The following is an 18,087-nucleotide window of genomic DNA, read 5'->3' as shown; positions in this document are numbered from 1 at the left end:
AGATATTGATTGCTATGATTAGTCAACAATTCTATTATTATTGTGTTATGCGACTACCAGGACAGTAGAAGGCAAACTAGATGGATCTTGGACTTTTTTTGCCCAGCAATTCCTACGTTCCTATGAAATGTCAGGTGTCCAAAAGCCAAACGGATGAGTTGACTCCTGACATGTCTGGAAGATACTAGTGGCATAAAATTGAGGGCACCAATGCCATTGGTGTACTGCCATTAGCAGTGCATAAATGGGCGGCTGTCTGAGGGTCTTCGGGGTTCACGCGGCATACTGCAGTCACAGTCTCCACGGTGAACCTGAACCTTCCCATGCACTGCTCTTCTAACATGCACAGGTGGCTGACTTTATTACAGCACAGCCACTGAGAGTTGTGTGCATTTTACACCCACTGTACTCCAAGGCCAGCTTCTCCTCCTGTGCAATGCACCCGACAGCGTCTGCTACACATTGCTCTCGTCTGTATTATTTATTCGATAACTGCCGTGGTGATGATTCATAACCTTCTCCTTTGTTAGACTCCCTACCTCCCAGGTCTGACCTGGAACAAATTACTCACTTTTTCAGTTTGCAATGTGGCTGTGGAATGCTGCACAAGTTCATTAGTGAGCTCAATAACCCAAAACAATGGGCTTTCATTCACTTTTTACTAATGTTCATTATTCAGTTTTGGAGTGCTAGTGCTAATCACAGGTAAATGGTCTGTCATTTTCATCTCGCATCTAATTTTTGCTAAAATGGCCAAAAGACAAGAAAATATGTCCCAGGCTTGTCCCAGGATGTGATACCCCAACAAATGAACTAGTAGGATAGAATAGACTCGCATTTTGGGAAAAGTACCCGGGGGCACCAGGCACTAGTTGGCACCCTTAAAAGCAGAAAGAAGAACTGTCACATTTCAAGATTTTTACCTATTTGACCTGCAAGGGCTTTTATACTATGCTGTTGCTATGAAGTTTAATTTGGTTCAGGCAGGGTTAATTCCCAGACACATACAAGTTATCTCAAATGCTGTTTAGGGCAAATGAGTTGGAATGTCAGTTGTGTCCGAATTGTGTTGCTCACATACCAGATTGATTTGAGACAACAGGGATAGCCCAATATCTCAAAAGGTATTTGCACCTGCAATGATTGAATAATTAGTGCCCATTCAGAGTTGCCAGCAGGGGTCTTGACTAAACAGTCGATGCAGCTGTCATGGCTCCCATACCGGAGGTTTCTCTTTCAAAGTGATAGCTTTGATTGACAGCTTGGCGAACCAATCGTCGATACACAGAAGTCTCACTTAATGAGGACATGCCAGACAGTTCCAAAATGTCTGACTAGCAGAGTGATTTATCAATGAGCAAAATTTATTTTCCTTGTTACGATAAATGGTATGGTGGTGTTCCGATTTCACTGAAAACTGCATTCAGTTCATTGGTTCACAATTGGCCTCATCTCACCAGAGTGCTTATCAGTTCACATTTCCAATGAAACAAGAAACGTATGTGGCATTACATGCGAGTTCACAGTACCGAGTAAACACAATGAGGGGTCTTTACTGTTACGGCCCCTGCATCGCGCTCTTTAATTAGATACTGGGCAGCAAAGGTACACTCCTGATCCTTGGAGATGTGGGATTCACTCACAGGGATGACCGGTGACGTTGAACTAGAGAGTATCAAGTAAAGACCCAAAATTTGTAAATAGCACATTGGGAAAAGGGATTCCATGGAAAGAGGGAATTGAGGATGCTCAGATAAAAGAGTATGTTATCCCTTTATGGGAAATGATGAGAATCATGCATAAAGGCCAAGTGCATTTGCAATTTTTGGCAACAAACACCATGAGTTAAGGCATCCGCTGTCCTAAATGCCAGTGTGCTGCTTGCACCTCTGAATGAACCCTTGATGCCCACTGCCTGCCAGGCTATGATTTACACCATCTGTATTCATGGGTTTGACTGACAGCAGAAGTTGATGCTGTGGATACCCTGCTGTAAAAGGTCAGAATGACCACATAAACTAACCATATCACCAAAATCAAAAAGCTCCCTGGGCCGGCTGCCACTGATACTACAAGCTGCGGCTCCAGTCCCCAGACACAAGGCACCGATCCAATTCACTACGGCCAACAAGTTTAAATTTATTTCTGCCTTTTCAGATGACTAAAGCAGCAAATCTGTCAGCTCAAAGAGTGAGCCTCACCATCAGGACCCATTTTAAAAATCAAAAGCATATGGGATCCTAGGTTTTTAAAAAAAAAACAGCGACATCAAGTGCAAAAAGCAAAAAGGTAATGCTAAGTCTCTACAAATCATTGGTCAGGTCACTGTTAGAATATTGTGTTCCGTTCTGGGCATTCGGAAGGATGTTATGGCCATGCAGAGGGTACAGAAGAAATCCACTAAGATAATACCAGGGATGAGAGGCTTCATATTATGAGGAGACACAAGAGAAACAGGGATAAAAACAGAAAATGCTGGAGGTACTCAGCAAGTCAGGCAGCATCCGTGGAGAGAGAAACTGGGTTAATGTTTCAGGTTCTAAAAGGTCATCAACCTGAAACGTTAACTCTGTTTCCTCTCTCCACAGATGCTGCCTGACCTGCTGAGCATTTCTAGCATTTTCTGTTTTTATTTCAGATTTCCAGCATCTGCAGTATTTTGCTTTTGATCTAGAGAAACTGGGGCTTTTCTCACAAGAAGCGAGAAGGTTAAGAGATCTGACGGAAGTGCGCAAAATTATGAAGGGGTTTGATAAGGTAAATTGGGGGAAACTATTCCCAGTAGTCAGCGAGTCAGTAAGAAAGGGCCAAAATTTAAGATCATTACCATGGGAATAAATGTAGAGGTAAAGAGATTATTTTTTTTATATATAAACAGAGTTGTTAGGACATGGAATGCCTTACAAGGAACAATGGTGGAAGAAGAATCTATAATAGCTTTTTAAAAGGGAAGTGAATAAATATTTGAACGAGATCATTTTGAAAGGTGTGGGAAAAGGGCAGGTGAACAGGACCAGCTCTTTCAGAGAGTCGGCATAGGCCCGATGGGCCGACAGGCCTCCATCTGTGCTATAAAATTCTAGTTAAGAATAGCGATAATGGGTGCTCCTCCAATGACTTAGTCAGCAAGGCACCACATGGTGTGGTTCTCAGCCTAAGCAGACCAGGTTCGATCTCTGGTGTGCACGGAGTTCGCTGCTGTCAGCCAGGGCAGCATTACACGTGGCTTCCCCCACTCTTGGGCTGGGAAACAACCAGGGTTCCTGCAGCTGATCACAGTTATGCAACCCCTACTGAAAAGCGGACAGATGCAGATATTGGGTGAGAACCAGCATTGACCTTAGCTGTTGTACCTTCTGTAAGGCACTGGAGAGCCCATGAGACTCGCTGACTCGACTTACACACAAAGAATGGGTCACGTACTGGAGGACTGTTGGGGCTCATCAAACCAGACCCCAGCAGGAGTGAGTCCCTTCAGAAGAAGAGAACAAAAGGGAGAACCTTGAAGAAAAAGATGCAGGTACAGCAAGCAATTAGGAAGGCAAATGGTATGTTAGCCTTTATTGCAAGGGGGTTGGAGCATAAGAGCAAGGAGGTTTTTATGCAAATATATAGGGCTCTGGTGTACTGTGTACAATTTTGATCTTGTTACCCAAGGAAGGATATACTTGCCTTAGAGGGGGTGCAATGAAGGTTCACTAGATTGATTCCTGGGATGAGAGGGTTGTCCTTTGAGGAGGGATTGAGTAGAATGGGTCTAAATTCTCTGGAGTTTAAAAGAATGAGAGGTGATGTCATTGAAACATATAAAATTCTTAAAGGGCTTGACAGGGTAGATGCTGAGAGGCTGTTTCCCCTGGCTGGAGAGTCTAGAACTAGGGGTCATAGTCTCAAGATAAGGGGTCGGCCATTTAAGACCGAGATGAGGAAAAATGTCTTCACTCAGAGGGTTGTGAATCTTTGGAGTTCTTTAGCCCAGAGGGCTGTGGATGCTCAGTGTTTGAGTATATTCAAGGCTGAGATCGATGGATATTTGGACACTAAGGGAATCAAGGGATGTGGGGATAGGATGGGAAAGTGGAATTGAGGTAGAAGATCAGCCATGATCTTATTGAGTGGCGGAGCAGGCTCGAGGGGCCGTATGGCCTACTCCTGCTCCTATTTCTTATGTTCTTGAAACATGGCGATAAAGAACAAGGACCTGTTTTTTTTTCTTCCTTTGTCTTTTTGTGTGTCTTAGTATTTTAGTTCAGTTGGTGCCGATGACATCATCAGAGAACTGACACGGAGAAGTTACTGAACCTGACAGAGGGTGAGTACTGACATTCAGCTCCCTCGGAGTTCAGTTAGAAACTCCTCCAGGCCTGTTCCATTGTTGACATCATCTCAGTTTAAACAAACCCTTTTAAAAAAAAAAGCAAACAAAAAAATGCTAGGTCGTATTTTGTACCCATTTGTTTTTTGTTAAAAGGGGCTATTCTTAAAAAGTCCCTCAGAATATTGTTAAACGTTTTTTTCCCCCTTAGGTGCAATCTGTTCTTTTCCAGTCTGCCATCCCCTCCCCCCCTCCCTCCAGGGCGCGTCAGCACCAATCAGCAACAGGGCATGCTGCAGGGAGGATGTCTCCACGGACTCAGCCTGCTCACTGAACCTTTCACTGGAAACCGGAGCAAATCAAGTCGAGAGCTGACGATCGGAAAAAACAATATCCATCTCACGCTGCACTTCTGACTCCAGCCACTGCCGCAGCAAACACAAGGGACCACCGTCACCTCACCCCGTCAGCCCTCTCTGACTGTTCACAGGCGAGGAGCAAATTACACATGCAGACTAGACGTTACAGCTAAGGTGGCCAACTCTGGTTGGACGTATTGCTGGAGATTTCATCACATGACTTCCCACCTTCAGCCGCCTCACTAGACAGCCCCACACCCACCCCCCCCCCAATTTTCCAATATTTTTATAACCAAGCGTTCAAAGAAAATGGAAAAAAAACACACCATTTTTTTTTATTGCCCCTATGATTTTACTCCTCGAGTTGCTCGCAGCAGATTAATCTTTAATTCCTGGAGTCTCCGGACAATCGTGGAGGGTTAGCAACCCTAGTTGCAGCCGCGGCCCGCCTGCAGTGACACTTTAAGTCAATGGCACCATGCGGTTGAACTGTTCCATGCCAGTTATTTATGCAGCCAGCAGTTTTTAAAACCAGCAATGTACAAACCCAGAGTTCGAAGCCCTTGTGGATATTATGGGGTGGTGGTGGTGGTTGGGGGGGGGGGGGGGGGGGGGAGTAATCCAGAGTAAAATTTCCGGTGCAGAGCATTTTTCTGTAACACTGAAGCAAATTATAGGATGCCTTTCGACACGCAGGCCTTGATCTCAGGTCAGCCCAATTCTAGTGGTCACACTGGCTTCTTCTTCAATACTGCATGCAATTGGTCAGTCTCCAGCCAGGGGATGGAATATATGTTACATATGTTGCAATTCCAGCCTTGTGTCACACCATCATTGCTACCCTAAGTACTAATCCCAGTGCGAATCAGGTGAGATGCATTTAAATTTTTCTTGAGGGGGGTGTTTTGTGCCAATTTTCTCTACTCTTCTCCTGCCCTGAAGGCATTGGTGCCACCATAGACACTGGTCGCACGTTTGCCCATGTGGCTTTCTTCATGTCGGAGGTTGGACAGTGAACGTTGTTGGACTATTCACTCACAGGGGGCATCGTAGCTGAGAATAGTCAGTCCCGCACACTCTCACTTTTCACCGGGTAGTGATCAGGGAGGCAGATCCGCGCACAATTCTCCTATCCCTAGTCCAGAGTGCGGGAGCCAATTATACCACCGGCAGAGACTAGCTAACTCTGCACTGGCTGGCAATCAAACCCAGGATTTTCACATCTGTACGGCTCAGTCACACTCTGCCTTTAACAACCGAGCCACTGCGGGAACTTTAAATTAAAAAAATATATATATATCTATATATCTCTAGGCTGCTGCTATTCTCCGAAGGTGGTCTCCATAAAACTAGATGGAAATACAGTCTCTCTTTGTTATATGTTGGTTAGTGTGGATGCCTTGGGGAGAATTCATTTTTAAAAGAACATAGTTGTTCTAGCTACCCAAATATATACCGCTACAGCACGTAAACTCTGCAAGAGAGATAAATAAACTCAAAACAAGGTTTGGTTGAAGTGTTTGATATGGTGACACCGACAATGAATGAGAGAGGTGTACGCAGGGAAAAAAAAATGTAATTACATTTTTAAAATCTTCCCGCAGACAGGAGAGTGCGACAGTCTCACCCAACAAAGGTGAGGGAGATCAAGCCACAGACTACCGTGGGATTTCAGATCAGGAGCTCAGCTCTGCAGTGCTTGGAGCTGCCGCATCAGCCCATTTATTATTTGTTTTTCTATTTGATTGAACTGCTGCACTCATTAAAAAGGTGGGTGACAACTGCCCCTGGGAAATGGAGCAATTTTCTGTTTTTTTGCATCCAGTCTCCGCATCAAGCAGTCTGACTGGCTCCAGATAAATATACTCCAGATCCAAGCAAAACTCTTAATGGCTCAAACCTCTCCAACAAGAACTTGCATTGATTACTGCGTCTTTAATGTAGTGAAATATCCCGAGGCGCTGCACAGGAGCGATTACCAAATAAAATTTGACACAGAGCCACATAAGGAGATATCAGGACAGGGGATCAAAAGCTTGGTCAAAGAGGTAGAGTTTTAAGGAGCATCTTAAAGGAGGAGAGAGGGGTAGAGGGGTTTAGGGAGGGAATTTCAGATCTTAGGGCCTCGGCAGCTGAAGGCATGGCTGCCAATGGTGGAGTGATGAGAGTCGGGGATGCACAAGAGACCAGAATTGGAGGAGTGAAAGATCTCAGAGGGTTGTAGAGCCAGAGAAGGTTCATAGTGTCATAGTATACAGCACAGGAGGAGGCCATTCAGCCCATCATGCCTGTGCTGGCTCTTTGAAAGCACTATCCAATTAGTCCCACTCCCCTGCTCTTTCCCCATAGCCCCGTAAATGTTTTTCGTTCAAGTATTTATCCAATTCCCTTTTAAAAGTTACTATTGAATCTGCTTCCACCACCATTTCAGGCAGCGCATTCCAGATCATAACAACTCGCTGCAAAAAAATGTTTTCTCATATCAATTCTGGTTCTTTTGCCAATCACCTTAAATCTGTGTCCTCTGGTTACCGACCCTTCTGCCAGTGGAAACAGTTTCTCCTTATTTACTCTATCAAGACCGTTCATAATTTTGAACACCTCTATCAAATTTCCTCTCAACCTTCTCGGCTCTAAGGAGAACAACCCCAGCTTCTCCAGTCTCTCCAACTAACTGAAGTCCCTCATCCCTGCTACCAGTCTAGTAAATCTCTTCTGCACCCTCTCTAAGCCCTTGACATCCTTCCTAAAGTGTGGTGCCCAGAATTGATCACAATACTCCAGCTGATGCCTAATCAGTGTTTTATAAAGAATTAGCATAACTTCCTTGCTTTTGTACTCTATGCCTCTATTAATAATGCCAAAGATCCCATTATGCTTTTTTGGCAGCCTTCGCAACTTGTCCTGCCATCTTCAAAGATTTGTGTTCATACACCCCCAGGTCTCTCTGTTCCTGCACCCCCTTTAAAATTGTACCATTTAGTTTATATCGCCTCTTCTGTTTCACTCCTACCGTATCAAGAGCACCAAATTCTTCCTATGTTCTCCACTACCTTGAATTCCAGTGAAGCAAACTTGGGTCATTATATACCTAATTTCTAATGCAGTTTCACAATATAATCTATTTGCCCATTTATACGGTGAAGGGGATACGCGGCAATACTAGAACCAGGGTCGCCAAATTCTGGTTGGATGAATTCCTGGAGGTTTCATCACATGACCTCCCATCACCAACCACCCCGCCCCCACCCCTGCACTCCCACCATTGGTTGCCCAACACACCTAACCTTACACATACTGCCTTCCCACTCCAATTGGAAGGCAAACAGATTCTTCATTGCCTGATTCGATGATTGTTGACTGCCTTTTCTCCCCATTTCCAATATTTTTATAACTAATAAATGAAAATGTTCAAAGAAAATGAAAAAAACATTTTTTTAATGCCCCTATGATTTTTTTTTCTCCCGGGCGTTGCTCGCAGCAGTGTCCTGGAGAATCTGGGACCATCCTGGAGGATTAGCAACCTTAACAATGTTGGAGGTAATTGGCAAAAGAACCAGAGGCAAGGTGAGGAGAATTATTTTTTTTACGCAGCGAGGAATGCACTGCCTGAAAGGGTGGTGGAAGCAGATTCAATAACAACTTTCAAAAGGGAATTGGATAAATATTTGAAGGGGAAAAACGTGCAGGGCTATGGGGAATGGGACTAATTGGATAGCTCTTTCATAGAGCCGGCACAGGCACAATGGGCCGAATGTCCTCCTTCTGTGTTCTATCATTCTATAATTGCAGATGCAATGGACTTCCATATGCGCAGTTGCTGAAAAAACTGCATCCACAGTTCTTGTAAAGCCACATCTGACTTCACCAGGGACCTTTCCTGATGTTGGGGGAAAAAAACCACAAGGGCATTAGGACTAAAACTGCATTGCTGGCCAGTACAAAATGGCGGTCAGAGTAAAATGGCCATTCCAATGGCAAGCAGCAGCTATTTACGCAGTTTCAAGGCAGGGTGCAAAGCTGCTGCCTCATAATAATTATTATATTGTTATTATTATTATTGTTCCAGCTCACGGTTGCATGCTATATTCCAACATTACCTGGCTTTGTTATGGGTGAAATAGTCAGTCAGAATATGGTCCTTTTACCTGCGGGACCTGGGTTTAAACCCAGGCCAGACCGATGGGGCCAAGAGACTTTGCTGGCTGCAAGCATCCTGCAAGAAGCGATCGAGGGCAGCTTCACGCAGGATTTCAATGAAAAGTCACAAGGCTGGTGGGGGAGATAGAAACATGCTGGTGCAGTAGGGCATGCTCTTCTGGTATGAAGGCACAATGTTGGAGTAAGGCAGAGGGAGAGATTTATCCTACATCTGACCTGTTCTACACTTGACCAGGGAGTGGTTGATGACAACACTGGGTACAAAAAGAGGAAAATGTCCTGTTCCAGACTGCCAGCATCTCTCACCTTGCCAAGTGCAAGTTAAAGTTTAAGGGCCGTATTGTCCTTAGTGTGCCATTTATAATGAAAAAGTGGACGTGGACATGAGTAAACAAGGGAACAAGACCAGTAGAAAGCAGTAACGCGCGCAGACAAAACTATCAATAAAAATTAGCCCTCAAAAAAAATGCTTGCTAAGGACCGTTGGGGTTTTATTAATGGTCAACCATCGCACCAGAGAGAGGGAATAACTGAAAATTGAGTTCCGAACTTCAGGCCAGACCCGAGTTTTGAACCTCGCAGCATGGATGCAGCGGCCATTGCTGGGTCCCTCATAATACAGCGGGAGCTGGAGCGGAGGGTGGTCCATGTGCTCAGGGGGCAGCTGAATGACAGACAGAACAAACCACCCCGGGGAGCAGATCTGACGCAACAGGCTACTTGGATCTCACAGTGGATGAGGAGGTTCGGACTCAGCAGGGACCCTGTGACCGAAGAGTGCCAACTGGGTCATGAAGATCTTAAGGAGCAATCGATGGACTGCAATGCACTACCAGTACCAGTGAAGGTCACCACTGACCCCAACTTTTATGCCATGGGGTTCGTTCAGACGTCTGTTGGGGACATCACAGGAGTCTGTCTCTAGGAGTCTGTCTCTATACCATGCCCTGTTGCGTTAAGGAAATAACTGGATGCCTGGTTTCATCACGCAGTCACCTACATACACTTCAACAGCAACTACCAACTGCAGCAACCGAGGCAACTATAGCTATAGCTTTAGCAAGCTGTTTGCTGCCACGAGGTACATGGTTATCATTGACTGTACACACGCAGCCACTAACAATCCTATGACAGACTTAAATTGGAAGTAATATGATTCCACCAAGGTGCAAATTGTATGCGACCACTGACAGAGATTTAATGGATGTCACTGCACGCTTCCTAGGGAAAACACAAATGCTTTCATTCGGAGGCAATCAAATGTGACCCAGCTCTTTGAAAGAGAACCACACTTGGAGTGCTGTGCACAGTTCTGGTCTCCAAATTACAAAAAGGATATAGAGTCACTGGAGAAGGTGCAAAAAAGATTTACAAGGATGATACCAGAACTGAAAGGTTATAACTATCAGGAAAGACTGAACAGGCTAGGGATCTATTCTCCAGAATTCAGGAGAAACTACTTTACCCAGAGAGTGATTAGAATGTGGAACTCGCTAGCACATGGAGTAATTGAGGCGAATAGTATAGATGCATTTAAGGGGAAGTTCGATAAACACATGAGGGAGAAAGGAATAGAAGGATATGCTGATAGGGTTAGATGAAGTAGGGTGGGAGGAGGCTCGTGTGGAGCATAAACACCGGCATAGACCAGTTGGGCCAATTGGCCTGTTTCTGTGCTGTAAATTCTATTTCATTCTATACAAGAAAGATGAATGGGCAGCTGGCTACTTGAGAGTTATGGGCTACCTTGGTTGATGACACCTTTGCACAAGCCCTCATACACTAGCAGAGATCATATAAAAGACATAAGGACAAACCCGGACTCACAGTGAGCAAACATTTACCTACATAACAACAGTGACTTCACTTTGAAAGTAATCCATTGGTTGTAAAGCGCTTTGGGGACATCCTGAGGACATGATAACACACTATATAAATGCAAGTTCTTTCTTTCTAAAGCAGTGCTTCAGATGCTTGAGATGGTTGGGGAGTTGGGGAGCGGCAGGGAAGAAGGGGAGATACAAAATTGTAACAATATCTGCAATATGCCATGGATAGAGACCTCACCACTGACTCAAAGTAAGAGCATAGCAAGGCAGAGAAGATGGAGAGGACACTGGTATGCAGAAGCCATCAGCAGCAGAGTCCCTGAAGTGAGAGATAGGTTCAGGACAGTTTTATAAGCTATGGGGTATTATAATGTAGTGGAGAATTTTTAAATTCTTATTCTTGTTTTCAAATCCCTCCATGGTCTCGCCTCTCCCTATCTCTGTAACCTCCTCCAGCCCTACAACCCTCCGAGACGTCTGCGCTCTTCCAATTCTGGCCTCTTGAGCATCCCCAATTTTTAATGGCTCCACCAATAGCGGCTGCGCCTTCAGCTGCCTAGGTCCTCAGCCCTGGAATTCCCTCCCTAAACCTCTCTGCCTCTATCCCCTCCTTTAAGATACTCCCTAAAACCTACCTTTTTGACCAAGCTTTTGGTCACCCGTCCCAATATCTCCTTATGTAGCTGAGGGTCAGACTTTGTTTGATAACACTCCTGTGAAGCCTTGGGATGCTTTACTGCGTTAAAGGCGCTATGTAAATGAAAGTTGTTTTTGTTGTTGTTGTTGTTATGTTACTGAACTAGTAATTCAGAGAACACGAGTTCAAATCCCACCATGGCAGTTTGAGAATTTGATTTCAGTTTTAAAAATCTGGATTTAAAAACCGTTGATTCTTGTAGAAACTGGTTCCCTGGCAAACAGGACCATTAAATCTGTGCCCTGCGGCAACTTTGGAGGAACAAGCAGTTGTTCTGGAGCTCTGCCCTTCTCCTGCTAACCCTTCAGCACCAGCGCTCCGTGCTTCTACTTGCTTTATTAGTTCTTCGTCCCCATCATTGTATATTTGTGGCCTAATGGCTGTATCACCTAGGCTGATGCTTAATGCAAGATTATGCGGACGTGTGCAGTGATGGCTGGTGCTCTTGACAACTGCCCTTCAATGGTGTGCCTTGAAGATCATTGGGTTCTCTTTGCTCTGTGGAGAGAGAAGATAGGCTGTTATGAGTACATAGACAAACTTGTCCATTAGGGAATTGTAGGGTTACATAGATTAAGTACTTGTGTACAAATCAGTGTACAAGGGGCACATTGATGCAATGTGGTGCAAATCACAGAATGCATGATTTAAATGTCATGTACCCGGTGGTCCACACACACACACCCCCAACCTCCTCAGGGCCAATATCTTCGAGAGCCTCCCTCCCCATTAACTCACTGTTCGTATTGAGATAAAAGGAATCACCATCTATTCCAATCCCTGCCTTTTGTTCAGTACATGTTTTTAAACCACGACAGCAGTGTGGTTTAAAGCAGGATGATTTACGTCACGAAAATTCTTGCTTGCAATACATTCTCTGTGCCATTATGTGTGATGTAATTTGCATTTACCTGCTGTGTCGCTTGAACTAACCTCCTTGCTACATCCTTCTTGACATTTCTCGGTGTTTCTTCCGCCTTCAACCTCATTTCCCGTTTAGCTCCTTCATCTTCATGTTTTTGAGAGAGAGAGTACTGCATTTTAATAAATATCGTTAACATCTCAGACTTCATCCCCCATCTGTGACTTTCATCCGCATATTAAGACGGGGTGATATTCCCACCTGACCTTGGTCCTCTTTTTTCAAGTTGTGATGTTTCCTCAAGACCTCTTTCCAGGCCCGAAGGTGCTTTCCTGGCCCAAAGATCTCAATCGATTGTTTCGAAACAATGCTCTCCAACTGGATCTCCAAGGCCCGCTCAATGAAATTAACCTTCCTGACATTTCTTCCGCCGCCTCAATAGTTTTTCCAAGCTCTTCCCATGTTCCCATCAGTTACCTCGCTCACTGGGTGCTTGAGAATTGTAAAATTGCTTCTTTCACAAGTGGGTCATTCCCGTTGCAACCGATTGCCCTCAGCAAGATCGTGCATGACTGTCATTTTTTGGGGGGAGGTGGGTGGAGGGGAGAGACTCTATAATCATGAAGAATGTAATTTAATCCTTAATTGGGGGGGGCGGCGAGGGGTTGCCCTGAGTGAGTATGTTAATTGTAGTAGCATAATTTTAAAGTTGATATAAGCCTTGCTTCTCACCACCCCCCTCCATGAAGGCTGTAATAGTCCGAACTATGGTTTACAGCAATGCCACTTGCAGTTGCGATTCTTTGCATTAAATACAGAATCCCTCCTCCAGCATAAGAGAAGGATGTATGTTGCAAGAGGACTTAGAGCCTTGAACAGAGATGCAGTTTATATACTGGAGCCCCGTGCACTGTAATAATAAGTAGCTCAAAACAGTGTGCAAGATAAGAGACCGAAAACGGTGGAGGAAAAATAGAAGCCAACTCTCACACACACATCTCCCAGCTCTCGGCATTAACTGGAGCCAGCAGCAAGTTGCATGACATCACAACGTGGTAACGAAAGGTCACCAACAATCTCCCTGAGGCTGTCCATGGCTGCTTCACTAGGTTTGAAACTGGTTTGTACTGTGGAGATGAAGTGATAAGAAAATAAATTTAAGAGCAAGGAGCTGATATCAGAGGAGTGTGTTTGTGTACGCAGCCCGGCATTTACCTTGAATGAGCCAAGTGAATTTATTGTCGGCAGAATGACCTGGCAACTCACTTACAATTTATCAATGAGCTTTCGTATGGAGGACAATGTGAATTCCCTCCCACCCCACAGAGGGGAAGGGGGAGTGAAAGAGAGAGAGAGAGGGGGGCGGGCGAGCGAGCGAGCGAGAGAGAGAGAGAGGGGGCGGGCGAGCGAGCGAGCGAGAGAGAGAGAGAGAGGGCGAGAGAGAGAGAGAGAGAGAGAGGGAGCGGGCGAGAGAGAGAGAGAGAGAGAGAGGGGGCGGGCGAGCGAGCGAGCGAGAGAGAGGGCGGGCGAGCGAGAGAGAGAGAGAGGGGGCGGGCGAGCGAGCGAGCGAGAGAGAGAGGGGGCGGGCGAGCGAAGCGAGCGAGAGAGAGAGGGGGCGGGCGAGCGAGCGAGCGAGAGAGAGAGAGGGAGGGCGAGAGAGAGAGAGAGAGAGAGAGAGAGAGGGAGCGGGCGAGAGAGAGAGAGAGAGAGAGAGAGAGGGGGCGGGCGAGCGAGCGAGCGAGAGAGAGGGCGGGCGAGCGAGCGAGAGAGAGAGAGAGAGAGAGAGAGAGAGGGGGGCGGGCGAGCGAGCGAGCGAGAGAGAGAGGGCGAGAGAGAGAGAGAGAGAGAGAGAGGGAGCGGGCGAGAGAGAGAGAGAGAGAGGGGGGGAGCGGGCGAGAGAGAGAGAGAGAGAGAGAGAGAGAGAGAGCGGGCGAGCGAGCGAGCGAGAGAGAGGGAGCGGTCGAGAGAGAGAGAGAGAGAGAGGGAGCGGGCGAGAGAGAGAGAGAGAGAGAGGGGGCGGGCGAGCGAGCGAAGCGAGCGAGAGAGAGAGAGAGGGAGCGGGCGAGAGAGAGAGAGAGAGAGAGAGGGAGCGGGCGAGAGAGAGAGAGAGAGAGAGAGAGGGAGCGGGCGAGAGAGAGAGAGAGAGAGAGAGAGGGAGCGGGCGAGAGAGAGAGAGAGAGAGAGAGAGGGAGCGGGCGAGAGAGAGAGAGAGAGAGAGAGAGGGAGCGGGCGAGAGAGAGAGAGAGAGAGAGAGAGGGAGCGGGCGAGAGAGAGAGAGAGGGAGCGGGCGAGAGAGAGAGAGAGAGAGAGAGCGGGCGAGAGAGAGAGAGAGGGAGCGGGCGAGAGAGAGAGAGAGGGAGCGGGCGAGAGAGAGAGAGAGGGAGCGGGCGAGAGAGAGAGAGAGGGAGCGGGCGAGAGAGAGAGAGAGGGAGCGGGCGAGAGAGAGAGAGAGGGAGCGGGCGAGAGAGAGAGAGAGGGAGCGGGCGAGAGAGAGAGAGAGGGAGCGGGCGAGAGAGAGAGAGAGGGAGCGGGCGAGAGAGAGAGAGAGGGAGCGGGCGAGAGAGAGAGAGAGGGAGCGGGCGAGAGAGAGAGAGAGGGAGCGGGCGAGAGAGAGAGAGAGAGAGCGCGGGCGAGAGAGAGAGAGAGAGAGGGAGCGGGCGAGAGAGAGAGAGAGGGAGCGGGCGAGAGAGAGAGAGAGGGAGCGGGCGAGAGAGAGAGAGAGGGAGCGGGCGAGAGAGAGAGAGAGGGAGCGGGCGAGAGAGAGAGAGAGAGCGAGCGGGCGAAAGAGAGAGAGAGAGAGAGAGCGGGCGAAAGAGAGAGAGGGAGAGAGAGCGGGCGAAAGAGAGAGAGGGAGAGAGAGCGGGCGAAAGAGAGAGGGAGAGCGGGCGAAAGAGAGAGAGAGAGAGCGGGCGAAAGAGGGAGAGAGAGCGGGCGAAAGAGGGAGAGAGAGCGGGCGAAAGAGGGAGAGAGAGCGGGCGAAAGAGGGAGAGAGAGCGGGCGAAAGAGGGAGAGAGAGCGGGCGAAAGAGGGAGAGAGAGCGGGCGAAAGAGGGAGAGAGAGCGGGCGAAAGAGGGAGAGAGAGCGGGCGAAAGAGGGAGAGAGAGCGGGCGAAAGAGGGAGAGAGAGCGGGCGAAAGAGGGAGAGAGAGCGGGCGAAAGAGGGAGAGAGAGCGGGCGAAAGAGGGAGAGAGAGCGGGCGAAAGAGGGAGAGAGAGCGGGCGAAAGAGGGAGAGAGAGCGGGCGAAAGAGGGAGAGAGAGCGGGCGAAAGAGGGAGAGAGAGCGGGCGAAAGAGGGAGAGAGAGCGGGCGAAAGAGGGAGAGAGAGCGGGCGAAAGAGGGAGAGAGAGCGGGCGAAAGAGGGAGAGAGAGCGGGCGAAAGAGGGAGAGAGAGAGCGGGCGAAAGAGAGAGAGAGAGAGCGGGCGAAAGAGAGAGAGAGAGCGGGCGAAAGAGAGAGAGAGAGCGGGCGAAAGAGAGAGAGAGAGCGGGCGAAAGAGAGAGAGAGAGCGGGCGAAAGAGAGAGAGAGAGCGGGCGAAAGAGAGAGAGAGAGCGGGCGAAAGAGAGAGAGAGAGCGGGCGAAAGAGAGAGAGAGAGCGGGCGAAAGAGAGAGAGAGCGGGCGAAAGAGAGAGAGAGAGCGGGCGAAAGAGAGAGAGAGAGCGGGCGAAAGAGAGAGAGAGAGCGGGCGAAAGAGAGAGAGAGAGCGGGCGAAAGAGAGAGAGAGAGCGGGCGAAAGAGAGAGAGAGAGCGGGCGAAAGAGAGAGAGAGAGCGGGCGAAAGAGAGAGAGAGAGCGGGCGAAAGAGAGAGAGAGAGCGGGCGAAAGAGAGAGAGAGCGGGCGAAAGAGAGAGAGCGGGCGAAAGAGAGAGAGCGGGCGAAAGAGAGAGAGCGGGCGAAAGAGAGAGAGCGGGCGAAAGAGAGAGAGCGGGCGAAAGAGAGAGAGCGGGCGAAAGAGAGAGAGAGCGGGCGAAAGAGAGAGAGAGCGGGCGAAAGAGAGAGAGAGCGGGCGAAAGAGAGAGAGAGCGGGCGAAAGAGAGAGAGAGAGCGGGCGAAAGAGAGAGAGAGAGAGCGGGCGAGAGAGAGAGAGAGCGGGCGAGAGAGAGAGAGAGCGGGCGAGAGAGAGAGAGAGCGGGCGAAAGAGAGAGAGAGAGAGAGCGGGCGAAAGAGAGAGAGAGAGAGAGCGGGCGAAAGAGAGAGAGAGAGAGAGCGGGCGAAAGAGAGAGAGAGAGAGAGCGGGCGAAAGAGAGAGAGAGAGAGAGAGCGGGCGAAAGAGAGAGAGAGAGAGAGAGCGGGCGAAAGAGAGAGAGAGAGAGAGCGGGCGAAAGAGAGAGAGAGAGAGAGCGGGCGAAAGAGAGAGAGAGAGAGCGGGCGAAAGAGAGAGAGAGAGAGCGGGCGAAAGAGAGAGAGAGAGAGCGGGCGAAAGAGAGAGAGAGAGAGCGGGCGAAAGAGAGAGAGAGAGAGAGCGGGCGAAAGAGAGAGAGAGAGAGCGGGCGAAAGAGAGAGAGAGAGAGCGGGCGAAAGAGAGAGAGAGAGAGCGGGCGAAAGAGAGAGAGAGAGAGCGGGCGAAAGAGAGAGAGAGAGAGCGGGCGAAAGAGAGAGAGAGAGAGCGGGCGAAAGAGAGAGAGAGAGAGCGGGCAAAAGAGAGAGAGAGAGAGCGGGCGAAAGAGAGAGAGAGAGAGCGGGCGAAAGAGAGAGAGAGAGAGCGGGCGAAAGAGAGAGAGAGAGAGCGGGCGAAAGAGAGAGAGAGAGAGCGGGGCGAAAGAGAGAGAGAGAGAGCGGGCGAAAGAGAGAGAGAGAGAGCGGGCGAAAGAGAGAGAGAGAGAGCGGGCGAAAGAGAGAGAGAGAGAGCGGGCGAAAGAGAGAGAGAGAGAGCGGGCGAAAGAGAGAGAGAGAGAGCGGGCGAAAGAGAGAGAGAGAGAGCGGGCGAAAGAGAGAGAGAGCGGGCGAAAGAGAGAGAGAGAGAGCGGGCGAAAGAGAGAGAGAGAGAGCGGGCGAAAGAGAGAGAGAGAGAGCGGGCGAAAGAGAGAGAGAGAGAGCGGGCGAAAGAGAGAGAGAGAGAGCGGGCGAAAGAGAGAGAGAGAGAGCGGGCGAAAGAGAGAGAGAGAGAGCGGGCGAAAGAGAGAGAGAGAGAGCGGGCGAAAGAGAGAGAGAGAGAGCGGGCGAAAGAGAGAGAGAGAGAGCGGGCGAAAGAGAGAGAGAGAGAGCGGGCGAAAGAGAGAGAGAGAGAGCGGGCGAAAGAGAGAGAGAGAGAGCGGGCGAAAGAGAGAGAGAGAGCGGGCGAAAGAGAGAGAGAGAGCGGGCGAAAGAGAGAGAGAGAGCGGGCGAAAGAGAGAGAGAGAGCGGGCGAAAGAGAGAGAGAGAGCGGGCGAAAGAGAGAGAGAGAGCGGGCGAAAGAGAGAGAGAGAGCGGGCGAAAGAGAGAGAGAGAGCGGGCGAAAGAGAGAGAGAGAGCGGGCGAAAGAGAGAGAGAGAGCGGGCGAAAGAGAGAGAGAGAGCGGGCGAAAGAGAGAGAGAGAGCGGGCGAAAGAGAGAGAGAGAGCGGGCGAAAGAGAGAGAGAGAGCGGGCGAAAGAGAGAGAGAGAGCGGGCGAAAGAGAGAGAGAGAGCGGGCGAAAGAGAGAGAGAGAGCGGGCGAAAGAGAGAGAGAGAGCGGGCGAAAGAGAGAGAGAGAGCGGGCGAAAGAGAGAGAGAGAGCGGGCGAAAGAGAGAGAGAGAGCGGGCGAAAGAGAGAGAGAGAGCGGGCGAAAGAGAGAGAGAGAGCGGGCGAAAGAGAGAGAGAGAGCGGGCGAAAGAGAGAGAGAGAGCGGGCGAAAGAGAGAGAGAGAGCGGGCGAAAGAGAGAGAGAGAGCGGGCGAAAGAGAGAGAGAGCGG

The 18,087-nt window shown here is 49.0% G+C and overlaps 1 protein-coding gene across 1 annotated transcript in view; it reads right to left on the bottom strand.

Moving 5' to 3' along the window:
• Positions 1 to 18,087, bottom strand: part of zhx3b (zinc fingers and homeoboxes 3b) — a 66,355-nt gene that overhangs the window by 14,524 nt on the left and 33,744 nt on the right. The window lies entirely within an intron of this gene.

Source organism: Heptranchias perlo, chromosome 19 (assembly GCF_035084215.1).
Source record: "Heptranchias perlo isolate sHepPer1 chromosome 19, sHepPer1.hap1, whole genome shotgun sequence".
Taxonomy (NCBI): domain Eukaryota; kingdom Metazoa; phylum Chordata; class Chondrichthyes; order Hexanchiformes; family Hexanchidae; genus Heptranchias; species Heptranchias perlo.
Note: the sequence above shows the minus strand (reverse complement) of the source record. Positions and strands in the feature narration are given on the sequence as shown.